We start from the raw sequence: 16,485 nt of genomic DNA, 5'->3' as shown, positions 1-16,485 counted from the left end.
GTGCGTTGACAGTCTACAAAAATCTGAACTGTTGCCTGAGTCGCCTACTGTGACCCAGAGACAGGCAGTGCGCACCTGCGGTCAGAAAAGGGTACCTGCGGACTTGCTGGAGGCAGGGTTGCCACAAGCCTCCCATGTCTATGAAGCCCAGACAAAGGAGGTGTGCTTGCCGTCATCCCAGGACAAGCTCCTGGAGCGGGTTGCGCTTCTATCCCCTGCCGACTTAGTCCTATGTTTCTTTTGAATGACACAAGAGGGTGTTGTCATATTTTAATGGTGTTGACTCTGGGCATGTGGTACCCAGAGTTCCTTAAGTGGAGGCACTCATGAGACCTGGATGATCTTTTGGGGTCCAAAGGGTTGAATACATCCAGGTGAGTCATATAACTCAAGATGATGTTCCGAAGGACCCGCTTATATCCTACTTGACTATCCTTGAATTTAAGTTTATATGTTTGAATACAAATGAGTGGGGGGAAACCATACCCATACAGGTATAGATAATGGAAACCAACGAAGCTCTTCAAGTCCTGTCTGTGTCCATTATGATAATAATACTTCACCGGGGAGAAAGATGAGGCTTTCCACTCCCATAAAGAGTTACAATCTCTGAAACCAACAGGGGCCTCTGCCCTAATCTTATAGGGCTGCTGGGAGTCAGAGATGACTTGATGGCAGTGAGTTGGGTTTCTCAACAAGCTCATAGGGCTCTGCACCCTTGGGGCCCCGCACGGTGTCGGAGGAGCCTGTACGAGGAGAAGACGCCCATCGGGCCCTTTCCGCAGAGGAGCCCCATCTTTAAGGACGTTGCGCTGAGCTTTTTCCTCTGGGAGGGTGGTTGATGCAAACCCCTGGGGCAGCAGCTTTCCAAACGGGAGCCGAAGTTGGAAAAATACATAAAGGGGAGCCCTAGCATGTAGAGAGGGAACATCTCCATGTCTCCGCCAGAGGTTTCTACCAAATACATTCCTGCTGCATGGCACCTAACCACAACCTTTGTGCCTTTATCCGCCGCTCCAGAGGCAAAAGTAACTGCATCCGACAGCAGTTCGGCCGCTTGCCACCAGTCCCCTTCCCTCTCAGCCTCAGTTTATTACATGACAGACAATAATAGCACCTACCTCCTTGGTGGCAAACATTGCCTAGCCCGAACAGTTAAATGCTTGATCCGGGTCGGCTAATCCCAGTGGCAGTTGTATTATGATATTATCATCATCATGATTACATTAATTTTGGGTGGAAAACTGTCATGTTGCAGAGTGAATCTGAAGAACTTTGCTGGTTATTCTACAAAAGGCCATAAGTTCGAGAGGCAATTACAACTATGTACTAAAAGAAAACCAATTTGAGTCTGCCCAAAGCCAAACCCAACCCACTGCCATTGAATCGATTCCAACTCACAGTGACCCTATATGGGATTTCTAAGACTGTAAATCTCTGTGGGAACCAATAGCCTCATTTTCTCTGGAGAAGCAGCCGGCAGGTTGGACCCACCCACCTTGAGCTTGGCTGCTCGATGCCCAGTCCACAATTCTGCTAAGATTCTTTCGTTGAATATCCCAAATCAAAACCCAAACTGACTGGCGAGGGTCAAAGCTGACTCATAGTGACCCTAGAGGCTAGGGCGGAACTTCCCCTTTGAAGTTCCCATGACTGTAACTCTTTATGGGAGTAGAAGCCTCGTCTTTCTCTCTTGATGTGGCCGGTAGTTTTGAACTACTGACCTTGTGGTTAGCAGCCCAACGTGTAACCACTGTGCTACCAGGGACTCTTTTGAACATACAGGCAGACAAAAGCTCCTGCATTTTGAGAGTGTGCTTTTGCATTGGGCTGCTAACTACCAGATTAGCAGTTCGAAACCACCAGTTGCTTAGAGGGAGAAAGGAGGGTTTCTGCTCCCAAAAACTCAATAAAAGGAGCAGCTATACTTTGCCCTCTTGGGCTGCTATGACTCAGAATTGACCCCATGCCAGCGAGTGCGTTGGTCTGCTATCTCAGACGCAGTAGATAGACCAACACTGTACATCCCACCTGCCTACCTTATATTAGATTTCATCCATATTACTTTCAAAAACCCCAAACTGTTTCAAAATCATCTTTGCAGTCATCTGGGGACACTGTGATGCGGCTGACTAATAACAGGGTAATGGTCTTTTGGAGTTTGTATGCTCTTCTATGGGATGACCTTGAAAGCGTTTCCGTGGTGGTAGGGAAGGATGGGATGCTACGTGCAGGAAGGACACCCGAAGGGAATTGAGGGGCCTTGAGAGAAAGGCTCGGGAGACCCATTAAACAGGAGCAGTGCTCCAGTAGGCAAGACTTAGCGAGACCTATCCCCACCACAGCTAATTACGCTACAGCTAATTTGTGTGTTTCTAAGAGTTTAATGTGTAAAAGAAACTTCTGGAAGCTCTTGCTATGGGATATCACTGGGACAATCCCCCTCTCCTAGTGTCCTGGTGGTTGCTCTTGGCCCCAGAGTTTGTTTCAGGAAGGATCCACGACATCCAGTGGCATGGAGTCATCCACCCCTCTCCTTCCACAGGGCAGCCCCCCACCCCACCCCCAACACACCCCGGGCTCGTTTTTGACCACGTCTAGAAGAGTCTCTACATCCTTTCTGCCTGAATGCCAGGGCCCGTGTCTGTCCTTCCCTCTGCCCTTCTATCTCCCGGTGGACAGGCTAAAGACGGTGCGAAACAACTCTACCCAGGAGCAGCTGAGGATCAGTCCTGAAGCTTGTCCTCTCCCAATGAGCTCGTTTTGGCAGGGACACCGAATCGGTTCCGACCTTTAGTGGTCCCAAGTCTAACAGAAGGAACCACTACCTGACCCCACGCCACGTTCACACTTGCAGTTGTTATAGTTCGGCTCATCATTGCAGGCCCAGAGCCGATCCATCCGGTGGAGAGTCTTCCTCTGTTTTGCGAATCCACTACTTTCGCATGCACGATGTCCTTTTCCAAGGGCTGGTCACTCCTGCCTCTGGAACACCCACAGTCACCGCTCTTCCCTCGAGGCTCCCCCCTGGGGACGATGACAATCTCTGCTCACCTTGTCCCTGCCAGAGCTCTCGCTTCGCTGGACCTGGTATCTCCAAACTGTGTATCTCTGGAGTGCCATCTGTATATTCCTGTATCACACAGTCAGCTCTGATTTCCCCACTCAGAAGGCCTGTGCCCTGGGAAACAGCTCCCCTGTTTTCCAGTCCATCCCCAAAGACTCCACCGTTTGGGGATTTGTTGGATTACCTGTCATCGTAACTCACCATGGGCACACACGTTGAGCTTCCAATGGCGAGCGGTGTGAAGGGAGGTAGCAGGTGACACTGACTCAGCGTGGCATGACATCAGAGCCTCTGGAGTCCTGGTGGCAAGCTCCTGCATGGGCCCACATGGCGGCCCCAGTCCCAGCTACCGCATCCGCAGTCCAAACAGGAAGCAAAAGCTTTGCTTGAACACCCAGAGCAACGGGATATTGGCCAGACGGCGTCACGTGGCCATGCCTGGCCGCAGAGGAGCCTGGGAAAACAAACAGTTGGCTTTTCCCAGCTTCCCAAGTGGCATGCGGGACAGGTCCAGAGCTAGCAAACCAGCAGTCTCGGCCGCAGGGGTCAGTGGTGACAAACAGAAACACAGTGGACAGCATGTACCGTGCGCTCTCTCGGGAGCTGTCCCCCTCAGCGCCCCACGAGGCAGCAAGGACTGGTGTTGTTCTGAGGTGCCGGGGAGTCATTTCCGACTCACAGGACAGAAGGAAACACCGCCCGGTCCGGTGCCATCCTCACCATCATGCCTAGGCGTGCAATGCTTCAAAAGCGATGCCAATCCAGCTTGTCAAGGGCCTTCCTCCGTTCCCACTGCCCCTCTACTTTACCAAGCACGAAGTCCTTTTCCAGGGACCCATCTCCCCTGAGAGCATGGCCAACGTATGTGAGATGAAGTCTTGCCGTCCTTACCTCTCAGGCGCATTCTGGCTGGACTCCTTCCAGGACACCTAACCATAAACACTCACAGCGTAGACCCAAAGCGAGGTCTGAGGCCGGCTCTTGCAACGCACATGCCTTTTCTTTTTTCTACATCTCTGTGTCTGATTTGAAGAGAACGGTCTCCCCTCAAAAGATATAGGAAATCTCCCCAAAGCAATTACACTCACACTGAGACAAATCCTCTTGACAAATCCTTTCCTGCCTGGCCCGGGGACAACCGACAGCTTGCAAAGATTGACGGGAAATAGTTATTTTCATCCCACTCTGGCTTTTTGTCTCTCCTCCCGCAAACCACAACTTTGACACGCTTACAAGGAACTCTAGCTTACAACACTGTGGCGGCCAACTGAGCCGCGGTGGCGGCCACCGCGTGTCCATCCGTCTCATTGTCGCGGACCCTCTACCTTCCCAAGCCTGGTGTCCTTCTGCAAGGCGCCGTCTTCTCCTGACAACCTGTACAGAGCAAGCGACACGAAGCCTCACCGTCTTTACTAAGGTGCATCTGCTGTACTGCTTCCCAGCCAGGCTGATCCATTCTTCTGACTGTCCCGGGGCATCGTCAGGGGTTGTTGTCAACACCGTAAGTCAGAGCCACACGTTATTGGCCAGTTTTCCGTCCTCATGCATATGACATGGTGGCAAACCATGACGTGAGTCCTCCAAAGGACATCCGTGCTTTCTCACACTTTTAAGAGGTCCTGTGTAGCAGGGGGCCCAGTGCCACGCACCCTGTGATCTCTTGACTGCTGCTTCCATGAGCATCGACAGTGAATCCAAGCGAGATGAAACCCGTGACAACTTCAATTTCACTCTGATTATCAGGAGGCTGTCTGTTGGTTCACTGGTGAGGGTGCTTTTGTTGTTGTTGCTTGCTTTTTATTGAGCTGTAATCTATATCGAAGGCTCCCGATTGGGAGGGTCTCTTGAGTTGAGACAAGTGTTTAACCCCAACCAACCAGTCTTGAGTGGTGAATTGCAGGCATTAGGTGGATGTGCTGTCAGGGAAGAGGTTGAAGAATGGGTGATTCAGTGCAAGGTGTTTCTCAGAATCTCTTCAAATGATGCCATACGAGGGGCCCTTGACCTCACTAATGGTGTGAGAATATAGTAACAATTATTGTCTGCAGGAGCCCAGCCCCTGGAGGAAAAAGAGGTTTTGAAAATAGAGTGGAATCTTGTGGCTCTCCAATACTCTAGACTCTGGACATTCTTAAGAGATATGGCCTCAGTCCTTTGTGAATTACCAAGTTTGAGAATGACACAAGGTCATAATTTCTATCCCCATAAGATAATAAAGTATAATGGAACTATCTAGTGCTTCTTTCAGACTCACACTGAGTCTATCAGCACGGGACCGCAGGAATTTATGAAGCTGTTTCCTGGCCTAGAACACCACATTCCTCAGTCTCTTCTGCATCCCCCTTCTCACCCCTTCCCTCTCCCCGATCCAGCCCTGTGGCTGCTTTACCTTCAGCACAGACTCTCCTGCATATGGATGACAAGCTGAGAAGAACAAAGCCACCAGCCTAGCGCCCTGGCCACACCTGGCTCAGATTTGTGCCTCCACCCAAAGACAAATGGCCCCGCATCCGCTTAGTCAGTTCCAGGGTCACTCATGCATCTGGGGCCCTTGAAGGCCAGGGCCTCCTGGGTGGGGCTGATGGAGGTGCAGGTGGCTTTAGCACTCAAGCCTGAGCAATATGGCACGCCCCTGTGTTCGCCAGGTGGGTCCTCCCACCCAGGGGTGCTGTCCACAAGTTGTTTCCTGTTTGGGAGAGGTCCCTTCAGGGGCCAGAAGAGGGATAACCAGGTCTCATGTGTTCTTACTCACTGCACTGTGCATGCGCGTGCGTGCACACACCCTCGCAATGCATCCACATACCGCACACCCACATACCCATAACCACCCACATAAGAAATATACCCCATACCACACATGCTCACACACACATAAAATACATGACATGTACCACATCCACACATCATAACACACACACACATACCAAATACGCCCATATCCACATCACACACGCCACACACCAACACGCCACACACTAACATGCATTCCACATACATTCAAACACACATGCCACATACATTCACACACATCACTCATACCACACACCATACCACACACCACATACATCACACACATACTACACCCACATGCTCACAAACACACACCACATGCATTCACACACACACCTCACACATACCATAATGTATACACCAAATACATCCACATATACATCCACATGCCACACACCAACAAACCACACACCCACATGCCCACAAACACACACCGCATACATTCACACATATCACACATACAACACACCATTATACGCACACCAAATACATCCACATCTACGTCACACGTATATCGCACACTAACATACCGCACATCACATACATTCACGCACATACATCACACACATATCACACTATACCCCAAGACCACACCCACCACACTCCATCATTCGTACACATACACACACCATACACATTCACACACATATCACACACACACTACACATCTACCATGCACCTGACTGTCCTTAGAGAAGTATTTGTAGATTCTTGAGGCTCTGGGATTGACGCAGCCCCGTTACCTCTTCCAGAGGTAAAGGAAGCGCATCTCCTGAGTGAGTGAGGTGGTGGGGGTGGGGTGGGGTGGTGAGCCCTCAGGGAGGGTGAGCCCTGGGGGTGGGGCAGCAGGCCTGCATGGTGGGTCCTTGAGGGCTGTGGGCACAGCAGGGACTTGCCAATGAGACTCTCAAGGTCTAAGAATAGCACTTGGAGGGAAGCCCTAGGTCAGGCCCAGAACCCAGCAGGAAGCTGTGGGAGGAGGCTCTGCTGGGGGCAGCGGGCACAGGAAGCTAGGAAGTGCTGCCAAAGAGCCGTGCCAGGTGCCCTCAGGCCACGACTCCCTTGTGCGCCTGCCCTCACTGTGAAATGACCAGCCCTCCACAATTACAAGCAATTCTTCACCTCCGCTGCAGGTGCAGCCGCCACATCACAAAAGCCGCTTGGAGTCTTTCTTTTTTAAATTTTAATCATTTTATTGGGGGCTCGTACAACTCTTGTCACAATTCATACATCCATCCAGTGTGTCAAGCACTTTTGTACATTTGTTGACATGATCATTCTCAAAACATTTGCTTTCTACTTGAACTCCTCATTTCCCCCCTCCCTCCCTTCCCCACCCTCCCTCTCTCACGAACCCTTGATAATTTATAAATTATTATGATTTTTTCATGTCTTTTCTTGCACTGAGCCCCCAGCCGCCCCCTCACCCCCCCACCCAAACCTGCTGCCCTGGTGTCGGATCTGAGTCATGGTGGTGGTTGGAGTCATCGCGTGGATTCTGACCCACGGCCACCCCGTGCACCACGGAAGGAAACACCACCAGGGCCTGCTCCACCCGTGTCCGTTTGCCGGGTGTGCGTTCATAGTTGCAGCCCTGTGTCGTGCATCTCCTTGAGGGTCTTCCTCGCGCTTGCTGCCCCTCCACTCTCCCGAGCACGATGTCCTTCTCCAGGGACTGGTCTCCCCTGAGAGCACGTCCCAAGCACCTGAGACGAAGCCTCGCCGTCCTTGCTCCTAAGGAACCTTCTGGCTGGACTTCTCCCAGGACACGGACGTTGACTCTTGTCAGTGCACGCTACGTTCCATGTTCTTTAATGGCACCTTAATTCAAAACGCGTGGTTCTTCTTTGGTCTTCCTTGTCCCAGGTCCAACTTCCACACGTATGCGAAGCGATTAAAAATGCCACGGCTTGTACTTAAGTCCTCAAATTCTGATTGTTGACAATGAGTGTGGTTGGACCAGAGACCCCAAACCCTTCTGTAGACAGTGGGGCATCCCCTCACAGAAGGGTCACGAGGAAGGGATGCATCAACCAGGGTGCAGAATAGCACCAACAAAACACACAAGATTCCTCTGATTCTTTGAAACTTCCTCACCCCCCACTATCATGACCCCATTCCTGACTTTGACTTCAGGCTAGGCTGGAGCATGTAGACAGGTAGAGATAAGAGCTCAGGACACATGGAATCCAGGTCGGATAAACCCCTCAGGGAGAGGAGTGGGAGTAGCAATACCAGAGGGGTAGGGGGAAGGTGGGGAGAGGAGGGGGTACAGAAACAGCAGTTGGTATAAGATATGAAATTAATAATAATTTATAATTTATCAAGGGGTTACAAGGGTAGGAAGGGGAGGGAGGGTAAAAAGAGGATCTGATACCAAGGGCTCAAATAGAATGTAAATGTTTAGACAATCATGATGGCAACATATGTCCAAATATACTTGATACAATTGATGTAGAGATTGTTATAAGACAGTGGTTCTCAACCTTCCTCACGCCGCGACCCTTTAATAGAGTTCCTCATTTTGTGCTGAACCCCCAAACATAAAATTATGTTTGTTGCTACTTCCTAACTGTCATTTTGCTACTGTTATGAATCAGGTGACCCCTGTGAAAGGGTCATACGATCCCAAAGGGGTTGCGACCCACAGATTGAGAACCATGCTGTTATCAGAGCTGTCAGAGCCCCCAATAAAATGATCTTAGAAAACATTCTGAGTCATAAGGGCCCCTCTGTAGGGTTTCTGGGATTGTGCATCTTTATAGGAGCAGGGGACCCCACCTTTCTCCCGAGAAGCAGCTAGTGGACCTGAATCACCCACCCTGCGGTTCCATCCAACCCTCATCCGCCATTGCCACCAAGGCTCCCCGGCTAAGTAAGAGCCTCATGTACTTGTTCCTCTTTAACTATGAATTAACGTAAAGACCCACCAGGAGCCCTGGTGGCTTAGTGGTTACGAGTTGGCCTGCTAACCTCAAGGTGAGCAGTTTGAGTCCGCCAGCCACTCTGAGGAGATAAGTGAGGCTTTCTACTCTTGTAACGAGTTAGAGTCTCATTGAGCCCTTGGGAGAGTAAATGTGTAAAAAAGAACCATGAAATAGATATACGAATATGTCGGATACAATTGATGTATGGATTGTAACAAGAGTTGTAAGAGCCCCCAATAAAATGATTAAAAGAAAAAAAGAAAGAAACTTTCGATGCCCACTGGTAGAACTTATCAAAACTACCAAACAGGGCCATCGACATCATGAGTGACTAAGCACAGTTGGCAGACGCAGAGGGGACACCACGCCACTCTGAGCTCTCCACCGGTAAGGTAAACCACCTTTGATGTATTGCCTGATGTGTGACTGTGTGTGTCATGTTAGAATATATACTGACTATAAAATGTGCTATCCCTTTGATGAATAAACATGTAAATTCAGCATTAAAAAAAAGAAAAAGAAAAAAGGAGTTAGTCTCAGAAACCCACAGGGGCAGTTCTACCCTGCCCTACAGGGTCACAATAGTTGGAATCAAATGGATGGCAGTGAGTTTGGTTTAGGTTTGGGTCTGGATCATAAGCCTGAGGCTTCTGTGGGGAAGGGAAGCTGAGATTTTTGCCCGGCTCACCCCGGCCCTGGCTTGTGGGGGTGTGTCTGTCCTCTGCGAGAAGGAATCTGTTCGCCCCCACGGGAGCAGGGTGTTGGGCACAGTATCGTGGGAGGGGTCGACCAGTGAGTAATGGAAGCAAAGCCAGCAGGGTCTTTCCGTCATGAAGCGGAGGACCCCTCAGCCCACAGCCTCAGGCAGGAGCCCCTCACTGCGTGTGTGGGTGAGCTGCGGGTGGACAGCGTGTAGACATTGTCTGGAATGTGCCTTGTGGTCAGTGGATCCCAGCGGCTTGCTGTGTTAGTCCAGGTAGACTAGATACACAAATTCATAGACACTCATATGTGTATAAGAAAGAGCTTTATACACGAGAGCAATTGAATAATTGCAATTGATAATATCCTGGCCTAGTCCAGATCAAGTCCATAAGTCCAATATTAGCCCATATGTCTGAAACTTGTTCATAAATTCCTCTCCATAAATTCCTCTTTAGACTCACATAACACATGTAATGATGCCGAATGCAGGAAGATCACAGGCCAGTGGGTGAGAAGTCTTGTGAATCCAGTGGCGGTGGAAGCATCTCAGCGCTGGCGTGGTCTCCATGTGTCTCCTGCAGCTCCAGGTTTCTAGCATAGCTCCATGTGTCTTGTCCGCAAGGAATGTCAAGTACATAGTGTCTGTGTCTTGCCTCCAGCGAGCTACTTATCTCTGTGACGTCTCCAAATCAAGCTGCGACCTGATGGACAGGCTAGACTCCACCCCTTCACTCTTAATAGTCTCAAGTTGGCATCCGATGATGTAACTACCACTCTCGCCCTCGGCCTTCCCAGTTTCCTCCTGCCCATTCCTTGGCTTCCAATGAACCAAAAAAGCATCCAAACCTGAGGGGAGCTTCTTTGGCGACCGTGAAATTGTGATTCTTGTTCCTGGTAGACAAACAATGGCGTGCGTGCCCACTTTCAAGATTTTGGGGTCTGTAACTAGGAGCGGGTCTGTGTGGCAACCCTGTGTTTGTTTTTGGAAGAGCCAAATGGTAACGTTTAGGTGAAGGTGCTGGTTGAGTAGGAGGCCAGGAGGCTGGTAAGAAGTGACCTTGGGAATTCTGTGAATGAATGATTAGCCTTCTCCTCCCTCTGAGCCGCCAGCCCCAGATGGGAAGAGGTCATTTATTTCCTGGCCATCCCCAGGGGTCCACAGGCTGGGCAGCACCCACCCCTGCACCTGCGGAGCATCCTGGCTCCCGCTCTGTGGGCTGGTGCCCTCAGGATACGTGGGCCTGCCTGAGCAGGACAGACCTTGGCTCCCTGCTCCACTCTCCCCAAGTCCCAGGAGCTCACCTTCCAACCAGGCCACAGCTGGACAAACAGCTAGCCCGAGATCCGCTAGCTGTTGGCTCCAGGCACACCTTCCCAGCAAGCAGGTCTTTCCAGAAAGTCCAAGGGCAGCTTAGAAGCTTGTTTGATAGACACAGCTCCAGAGCCAGTGAAAGTGGAAATGCTGTTTTCTCCATGCTCATTGTCCCTGCAGTATTCCCCATGACTGGTCTCTGAACCGACCCCCTGCTTCTTTCCCTATCCCACGCTCAGCCTGCTCTTGGTCCTGGAAAGGGTCATCTCTGGGGTGGAGTGGGACATTCTGCAAGAGCATGGGCCTGAGGCTGTGGGACTTCATCCTGGCTGATCTGCACATCTGTCTCCTCATCTATAAAATGGGGACACAAACACATCCCACCTCCCAGTGGACCCCCGGGGATGGACAAGGGTGCGGAGATGAAGGGGAGCATGCTGTCTGGTGCAGGTTGAGTGGCCATAGATCCAGGTCCCTCCTGTCCCTTCCTGCCCGCTGGGAGGTGAGGCAGCATGGCTGGGCAGAGGCGGGCCAAGTGCCCTTTCTAGCCAGCTTTGCTGGCACTCCTGGCGTGAAGGAGGCTGTCAGACAGAGTGCATTGGTGGAAGTGCTTCTGAGGTACCTTACGGAGCCCTGGTGTCAGTGGTTCAAGACCATCAGTTGCCAGGCTGGAGGAAGATGCCCCTGTGTGCCCTGTAAAGACGGACAGCCTTGGAAACCTTGAAGGGCAGTTCGTCTCTGTCCCGTAGAGTTTCTGTGAGTTGGTTTGGTTCTATGGCAGTGGGCTTGGTGAGCGGGTGGGTTTGCAGGCACCTTGGAGGACAGTGGTGGTTCTGTGGTAGAATTCTCACCTTCCATGCAGGAGACGTGGGTTCGATCCCCAGCTGGTGTACTTCATGCTCGTCCACTGCTATCTTCCATGTCACTGTGATGCTAGGTGAGTTTTTTGGGGTTTTTAAAAATCGTTTCACTGGGGGCTCTTACTGCTCTTATCACAATCCATACATCCATCCATGTGTCAAGCACATTTGTACACTTGTTGCTGTCATCATTCTCAAGACATTTTCTTTCTATTTGAGCCCTTAGTATCACCTCCTCATTTTTTCCCTCCCTCCCTCTCCTGCCCTCCCACCCTCATGAGCCCTTGATAATGTATAAACTATTATTATTTTTTCATTTCTTATACTAGCCAATGTCTCCCTTCACCGTTTTCTGTTGTCTGTCCTCCTGGGAGGGAGTTATATATGTAGATCATTGGATCGGTTCCCCATTTCTCCCCACACCTTCATCTTACCCTCCTGGTATTGCTACTCTCAATTTGGGCCCTGAGGGGTTTATAGGTCCTGGATTCCCTGTGTTTCCAGTTCTTATCTGTAGCAGTGTACATGCTCTGGTTAAGCTGGATTTGTAAGGTAGAACTAGGGTCATGATAGGGGGCGGAGAGGAAGCATTAACCAACTAGAGGAAACTTGTGTGTTTCCTCAGTGCTATCCTGCACCCCGACTGGCTCGTCATCTCCCCGTGACCCTTCTGTAAGGGGATGTCCAATGTCTACAGATGGGCTTTGGGTTTCCACTCTGCACTCCCCTTCATCCACAATGATATGGTTTTGTTGTTGTTGTTCTGGGTCATTGAAACCTGGTATCTGATCCCATCGGCACCTCATGATTACACAGGCTGGTGTGCTTCTTCCATGTGGGTTTTGTTGTTTCTGAGCTAGATGGTCACTCGTTTATCCTCGAGTCTTTAAGACACTGTATATTTTGATAGCTGGGCACCATCAGCTTTCTTCGCCCCATTTGCTTATGCACCCATTTTGTCTTCAGTGACTGTGTCAGGAAGGTGAGCATCATGGAATGCCAGGTTGTTAGAACTAAGTGTTCTTGCATCCGTCTGCTACTTTAATACCAAGCCTATCAACATATATACATAGATGTATTACCCTATCATTATATATAAATATATTTTCATATGTCTATGCCTGTACTTAGACCTCTATAAATGCCCTTTGCCTCCTAGTTCTTTCCCCTATTTACTAGGCGAGTTTAATGGTGCTTCCAAATTAAGAGCGAATAGAGAGAATGGCCTGGTGATCTACTTCCAAAGATCAGCCCATGCAAACCCTACAGGCCATCATGGACCAGGCCAGTATGGATCATGGAGGAGGCACAACATTTCATTTCATTGTGCACATGGATTATCATGAGTCGGGAACTCCCTGGACGGCAGCTGCCAACCACAGCAGTGGGGACCGGGGGAGCACTGTGCGGGAGGCAGGTAGTTCCCCTCAGGACTTCACGCCCAGCTCTGCTGACATACCGAATGAGAGCCTGAAATAAAATCATAAAGCCTGAAGGAGGTGGCAGCAAGAATAGTCAGGGCCACAGAGATAATGGACGGCAAGCAGATGTGTGTGGGAGGGAGACGGGACCTCTCCTGCTTACCAGGGGTGCTGGCAGGAGGGGAGCCACCACCCATCTGCTGTTCAGGGGCCATGTGATGCCTGCATACCAGCTATCAGCCCAGGCTCACACGGGAACACCCTCCCAGCCTAGCCGGGTGGGTGCGTCCTGAATGTGGCACCGGAAGTGGAGGAGGCAGAGAGCCCCAGGTGGCACAGGGACACCTGGACTGCCCTTCCTCCCCCCTCCCTTGGGCTCTGGATCTCCTCTCTGTCCCCTTTGCCTGTCCAGTGGCAGTGTGGCCAGGGCATCTGCTCCAGCAACCTCAAGAGCTCTGGCACGGAGCTCTGGAGTGAATAGGCAGAGGAGCACAATGGACCCCTGGCTCATCCTCACCACCCACCACTGCCTTCTTTCACTGGCCCCCTTTACCCTGGAAACCAGACTCACTGCTATTGTGACTCAAAGGGACCCACTACACCACCAGGGCTCCTCCCCCATCCCCTGCCCACTGGGGAACACAAAGGAAAAGCTTTCCTTGAAAATAAAGCCCCAGAGAGGTAGTGCTTTGAAAGCTTGGAGGAAGACGAACTCAACCTCTTTGGCCACGTCCTCAGGACAGGCCAGTGGACAGAATGGAAGAGGACATTCCTTCTGTTGAAGTAGGGGGTCTGCAAAAATGAGAGGCCCCCTCCGTGAGATTGGCTCACACGACAGCAGCTGATGTTTCGGATATCACAAGGATGACTCAGGACCAGGCAGCATTTCGTTCACATCAGGCTATTGTGAGTCAGGAGCCATTTGACAGTGGTGCACACCCTCCCCCGAGAGGAAGCACCCCACTCAATTCGGAGCCTGGGACAGGGCTCATCATACCCCACCATTCCCTGTGCTGGGAACAGTGGGTGCCTGGGCGGGCATTTTCCTGGAGTGCCCTTCTTTCTCAGCCTGCTCCCAGGGCTCTGTGTGACACTCCACCCCACCTGCTGCAGGGACCCGACCTCCGGCTCCAGCGGGGACTCTGCTGGGCTCACAGCAAGTCACTTGCTGATGAGCTAGCTCAGAGGAAAGAATTTGGGCAAAAGAGAGCAGAATAGATGTAACTGCCAAGAATAAGATTCCATCTCGCTCGGAGCAGTATGATTCCAGAACAATGAGGCATGAAAAGAAACATTCAGCTGATTCCTGCCGGAAGGATACCGTGCAGACCCCACTGAGGGAGCAGGGACGGAGCTCATTTCACAGAGGGCGGGGCTGTGGGAGCCCAAGAAGCTGGTCCCCACCCCAACCCACCCCTGCCTTTTTTTTTTTTTCCTTCAGATGGACGAAACTTAGCTCCACTGGCTGGCTTGAGGCAACCCAGCCATTAGCCGTGTTGTCTTTTGTCTGGAAAAAGGAGCTTACCTTAGGAAAGCAAACAAGCATTCAACACAACCCTTTATCTTTCTAAATTGCCCTCTGTTATTTGTCAATAATTGCCCACCCTCTTGGATGGCTGTAATTGCTGTGTATAGAGCCTTTAATGCTGCCTTCCCCGTTGGCATGTCTTAGAATGCGAGTTTCTCACACGGGAGTGACATGGTGTAAGTCTTGTTGTTGTGGAGTGGCATGGAGGAGCTTCCAACTGGTCCCTGCCTTGTGTGCAAGGGGTGGAACGCCGCCGGGCCCAACATGCTCCCAGTGGGTGCTGTGTTGGAGCCCATGGTTGCGGCCACAGTGTTGATCAATCACCTTGTGGGGGGCCCTCTTCCACTTTTAGGTATTTAGGGAACTGCTCAGGTAGCTGGGCGATAGCCCATCCCACGTATCCCTTGTTTGGTTCTGTCATTCCGGTGGCTGTGCCTTGGGGCAGGCTCTGGTTGCTCACCATTATAAATAGAGCCCACGGCTCTGTCTTAGGATGGAGCGATGGTGCTGGCGAACTGAGATGTTGCTGACTTCATTTTTACTGGCACCAAATTTAGAGGGGGCTGAGCGATTGCTCTCTCCAGTGCGAGAGTAATTAAACAGCTGGCTTGAAGGATGACTGGATGATTTATAGGCAACAGGACGCCTTCAGTGGGTTTGTCAGTATCCTGCAGCACGAAGGATACGCTTGTTAATTATCTGTGGTTAATATGATAATTTAGGAAAAACAACACCTATTAAGAGTTCTTCATTAGGCAAAAGCCTTTTTGTTTTTTGAACAAACAAAGCCTCCCAAATTAATGATATTCACCTCTGCTCTGCGAGGGGACAGCAAGAGCCCCCAAAGGTCCATTCGTTTGTAAATTTCCCAGGGTGCCCTGGGTGAAAGGAGGCTCTTTCTTGGGGAACCCTTGCAGGCTGCCCTGCCCCTGCCTCTAAGCCACCTCTTACAGGGCCACCAAATTAACCATTGTGGGATCAATTAATTTTTTCCAGGTGTCTCAATAAACTTCTGCGCCATCAGCCAAATTGAGAAACGTATCTGCAACTCTCTGGAACTTTAATGAAGTGCGTGGTGGTGGGGTGGTGAGCCAGGCTGGGGCAGACAGGTATTCAGGTGCCACTAGTACCCTGCAAACACACACACACACACACACACACACACACACACGCTGTTGTTCGGGTCTGGCCAGCAGACCAGGAGGGAGAGCTATAGGGGATTCTTACTGTGGGGGAAACACCAAGGGAGAGGGCACGGTGACAGGGAACTGCATCATGTGACCCTGGGAGAATCTCTGGATGACCCGGGAGAAATAACTCCTCAGCTGTCTTTATGCTCCAATGCATATTGGCTGTAACTCATGGGCTGTGGTCAGTCACTGTGCTCCATGTCACCAGAGCCGCCCTCCAGTGCCCAATTTTCATATTTCACTTTTGTCTGGGCAGTGAAAACCCATGGAAACCATCATGAGTACTGTCTGTAGTGGGGACCTCTGCTGAGACAGCATCTTGTTGCCCAGGTACCCAATTAGCCTGGTTGGTGGAGGAACTGGATGGACAGGGGTCCCTGGGTGATGGAGCAGAGAGCTTCCCTCAGCCAGAGGCCTTGCTGAGAGTCAACCTCAAGGCCACCTGCCCAATGGGCCCCCACAGAAAAGTTCAGAGGTTGGATATGCAAAACAGATCTCTACTCCTGGGGATGTCGTATCCTTTGTGATCACTCTTCATAATGGTTCCCACGTCTTACTAACATGGTGAGGTTCCCATGATCAAGTTGTTATGTGAAAATTGGTCCTATGCAAAAAGTGCAGCGTGGCCATATCAGGTCACATGATGGAGGGTGATTACATCATCACCTACCTGTCAAACGACATC

This window comes from Tenrec ecaudatus, chromosome 9 (assembly GCF_050624435.1).
Source record: "Tenrec ecaudatus isolate mTenEca1 chromosome 9, mTenEca1.hap1, whole genome shotgun sequence".
Lineage (NCBI taxonomy): Eukaryota > Metazoa > Chordata > Mammalia > Afrosoricida > Tenrecidae > Tenrec > Tenrec ecaudatus.
The sequence above is the reverse complement of the archived record's forward strand: the minus strand, read 5'-3'. Positions refer to the sequence as shown.